We start from the raw sequence: 5000 nt of genomic DNA, 5'->3' as shown, positions 1-5000 counted from the left end.
TGTTTATTCTTTAATGGAATTTTCCCTTTCTTTTGGAGCATACAATTTTCCATAATTATCTGAGGTATTCCGATAGAAAGCCGATCTAATAACACTCAAAGACGCACTAAGTACATTCATTCATAAAAATCAGCCCAGCGCTTTTGAAGTCTATAGAGACGGAACGACACACCTAAATTGCCGTTTATATATATACGTAGGGATATATACTTCTATTTACATATAAATGGCACTTTGGCTGCATAGGTGTCTCTGATGATGATGATGATGATGATGATGATGATGATGATGATGATGTGTGTGAATTCGTTTGTGTTGTACGAACGGTCTTTAATCAAATCCACGACAACGCTTCGATAACATGTACTGGGTGGTAACTTATTTTGGTTTTCAGTGAATTGTCTTTACTGTTTGAAGGGAAATAATGATCTTGCTTTTTTATTTGCTCTGGAGAATAGGGTTTTGAGGTTTTATGTATTTTTCTTACGTACGCGACGCCGGATGCTTCAAAGTTCTCGAAATACTTTTTCATACTAATGACTTTGTTGGCAGTCTATTGTTGTATCAGGTTTGGTTCGCTTTTTTGTTTAGTAAACATCCTGCGTCTCTTGCCGATACGAATCATTGCATGTATAGCGAACACTTGAAATCCTCAGCACTTAGTTCAGCGGGTTTAAAAACGTCGTAATATTTGTTAACCATTGATGCAATGTTACATAGTCCTCGTCATCTGTCTTAGTTAAATTCAGGCATTTCGTTTATGATATAACGATATTTTAGACCTGATTGTTATGGTGCTACAAAAGTCAAGACAAAACAGGATATCCTCGGTTCTTAGCGAACGTTTAAATTTCACTGACTATCGTCAGTCAAAGTTGATATATAGACTACATTGCACTGTAAAGAATCTACTGTTGATTTTATAGAATTATTGCTATATATAACAACTTGAATTAAAGTTTAAAATCCAAAAGTCAAGTATCATGGTTCAATTGTGCTGTAAGCATAAACATTCATTTCGGATGCACCCCTGAACCTACTGTTAATTTTATATACCTGGCCTGCCTGCTTGTGCTGTGATAATGGTTTGAATTTAAGTTTATAATTAACAAAAAAAAAAGCATCATTATGCAATTGTGCTTAAAAAATATTCATTTCGAACACGATGGTGTTACAAAAGGTCAAGACAAAACAAGATTCTTTGGGTAACAATTACGTATGATAATGTCTTTGAAAGTATTCAATTTGTGTTCAAGTTTATTTGAGGAACAAATTATAAGGGCTCTATGCACTAATCTCTGATAAAGCCGATTTTACTTGTGGAAGGCACAAATGAGCGCCAATCCATATAAATACCAGTTATGGTTGATTTACGGTAAACTGTAGTAAGAAAAGAATTCTTTCTACGTTCATCAAAGCATCCATGATTACCCGGAGAATTTGATTAATTATATTATTAATAATCAAGTAGAAAAATATAATTCTCCTCTAGTCCTGGGTCTCTTTAAGTGTCCTGTTTATTTAAAATTTTCTTGGACTGGAATTGCTGATCAGATAAGTTTGCATCGAATTGTTTCCTGTCTGTTGTATTCCTTTGGTTTTGGATGTAAAATCTGCATTCTCCTGGTCACGAAGGACAGTTTGCCCTACATTACACAAAGCAATGTTAATTATGAATTCAATTGCCAGTTTGGTGCTGGCTATGTAGGTTGAACGTTCTTAAATTTGCATACACGCATTAACCACCATATCCCAACAGAAATAAGACCGGGAAAGCCACGTCGCTCTCTTCCACTTTGGAATCTACAATTGGCCAACAGCTAATCTAAAATCTAGTTTGTGCTAATGAATATAAAATGAATTGTTTTAGAATATAACATCGGGTTGACTCTCCAAATCATTTACAGATTTTGGAGTCAGTTTCGATTTTTTCACGTAAGCCCTCTCTCTTTATTAAATCATTGAACTTGCTCGGGGATATATTTGAATCTTTCCCGTGCTCCATTTATCTTATTTGCGCATACATTTTATATAATTCTATATATATTATTATGTAAGAATCCTCATTCGTTTTGTTTTCGTTTATCCCCAAGTAATTGCTTTTTCGTGATAATTTAATTCGTTTTTGTATTTCAGTGTTATACCAACGGTTAACCCCTGATGGATTTGTCACTGAAAGGGGGCCCGTAGGGATTTTCATGTATTATTTTTATGCATTTTACGCACAGGGAGTACTTATATACGTTTATTCCGTGAGAACTATTCCAGAACCTGCATTTGGATTACTTTTGCAAATTACTCATTCAGCGATGCCTTTTCAGACTTATAACAAACATTGAAAACTTTCTCCTGGATTATTCTGCATGCAAATGCAGTGGATATTAACTTTCGTTTAATTTTATTCTGAAGTAAATTGATTATCTTCCCATGATTTGAGTTGATTTAGATTTTAACTTTCTTATGTTTTCATTTTTTTCTTTTCTTACTCTTCTTTTTTGTAATTAACTTGTCCTGCTTCATTCACATTTTATCATTTAATTTTGTTATCAGAACTTCGTTGTAAATATTTTTTAAAATTTTTTTAAAAGCTTTTGAGGTTTTCAAAGAATTTTAAAATATTTTCATATAATTAAAGAACTCTTATTATTCCATTTATATATATATATATATATATATATATATATATTTAAAATTTATTGATTTTGTCCCTTCTCTCTTATTCTTACTAGTGCTACCAGATCAGGCTGTCTAAAGATATTGGCTTCCTGAGACGAAATGCACCTAACATTGATGTTTTTTTTTTGTTTTTCTAGTTCCTTTTGCAAAACATAATTATGTTCTGCAAAACCAAAAACAAAAACACACCTTCCTCCCTTTTCCTTCTTTTCATTTCCCCTTTTTCTTTCTATCTTTCCACTTTCTGATTGATTTCCTAACTTAAAATGAACCAAACATAAAACTGTAACCTTTTTCCATCTCCCATTGCAATACTCATTCATGTTCTGCAGGGCAGGGAACAAAAAAACGATAAAATCCACGATAAAACAACCAAACCAAACGCTACAAACTAGCGATTGAAGATACAAAAAAATTGAAGAATAAAAACCTACAAAATAACTGGGTGCAACATGCATACGATTTCCAAAAGAACTGGATTCGGCAGTAAATAATCCAAAAAGAGTTGATATGCTGTACAACAAAACCAAATCAAACCAATCTTATTCCTAGAACATCAACTCCTTTATTAAGAAAATTTTCCAACTCTAATGTCAAAATTTTTTCCATTTCTCATCTGAATATTTTCAAAGTCGATGTTGTCTTTTTATATTTACGTGTATATAATGCGAGCTTTTTATCCTCTTCTGACGCAAAGCATTTAGTTTGAAATGCCAAAGCCTACCGAGGTTTCTCTCTTATTCCTCTTTCTGTAAACCTTATTGACTTGATAAAGTGATAAAATCTCTACGTGCCTTTATTCTTTATTTTCTAAACTTTTTTTTTACACAGTGATCACCACTTATCAAGGCCCGGAAGCCACTCAGGGATAAGGGTTATTGCAAGTACATTACGTTAGTGTGAGTATTTGTTTAAGTGTTTACTTAAGGGGGCGGTTCATTAGGAATTTGTTAACACTGGACTTAAAGACATCCAGGTTATAGTCCAAAGGGAAGCAGGCAGACGGAACAGAGTTCCACAGGCGTGCAGTTCTAAGAAAGAAGCTTTGTTCATGGAATCCGCGTTTTGATTTAAGCACAGATATAGAGTGGGGGAAATTTTTCACAGTGGATTCAGCTAGACGGGTGTTTTTGTGAAAGATTGGCGAGGGGGACCAGAGATTGGAGTTCAGACGAGCACCTGCTATGAAAATAACGATAAAACAAGGATAGGCTCGCAACGTCTCTTCTGTGGGAGAGAGGTTGCAGGGTAGAGAAAAGTACATCCCCACTAAGCCATGGAGTCTATTTTGTACTATGTCAAGGCATGATAGGCTGTTTTTGGCAGCTCCTGCCCAGATATGGCAAAAGTATTCCATCCTTGGACGTACTTGGCTTTTATATAGATAGAGAATTGCATCCGTAGTGAGATATCTTCTGGAGCGGTAAAACGATCCCACCATCTTTCCAGCGACCTTGGCAACAGACTTGATGTACGTGTTCCATTTCAGATCAGGAGTAAAGGTCAAACCCAGAAGCTTGTCAAAACACGGAACCTCACCCAGACGAGAGCCATCCATCACAATTGATGCCAGCTGGGGATAAGCGTTGATGATGTAAGGATAGGAGTTTGGTTTTGGATGCATTAAGGGTAACCAGCCACATCTTCCCCCACTGAACCACGCGCTCGAGATCAGAGGAGAGAGAATCCGAGAGAACTTTGTCATTTACAGCCTTTGATGTGTTGCCCTAGATGGTCGTGTCATCAGCATAGATGTCAACGAATGATTTAAGTATGTGTTTAGGGAGGTCATTGATGTAGATCAGGAAGAAAGTTGGGCCCAGGATTTACCCCTGAGGGACTCCAGCATTTATATTGCAGGCCTCCGATTTTTGTCCATCTACCACTACTCTTATGAACCTATCGGAGAGAAATGATTTAATGATTGAGAAAACATTTCCAGTTATACCGTAGCTGGAAATCTTGTGAAGTAGACCCTTATGCCATACCTTGTCGAAGGCCTTTGATATCTCAAGAGCAATTGCCCTAGAAAGGAAGCCTTTGTCAAGAGATTCACTAATCCTGTGGGATATAACCGTCAGCACATCTGCGGTAGATTTTGCAGAGCGGAAACCATATTGTGTGTCACTAAGAAGGTTGTGTCTGCTGAGGTGGTTGACTATTTCTCTATTTCATATGGATTCTAGCAACTTACTCATAACACACAGGAGACTTATTGGTCTGTACTGAGAGGGAGATGACTTATCACCTGAATTCTTAAATACAGGGCAAACTGATGAGGTTTTCCAGGGGGCCGGAAAGCACTTCTCCTTAAGGCAGCGCTT

Source organism: Euprymna scolopes, chromosome 14, assembly GCF_053919585.1.
Source record: "Euprymna scolopes isolate OS-2025 chromosome 14, ASM5391958v1, whole genome shotgun sequence".
In the NCBI taxonomy this organism is placed as follows: domain Eukaryota; kingdom Metazoa; phylum Mollusca; class Cephalopoda; order Sepiida; family Sepiolidae; genus Euprymna; species Euprymna scolopes.
The sequence above is the reverse complement of the archived record's forward strand: the minus strand, read 5'-3'. Positions refer to the sequence as shown.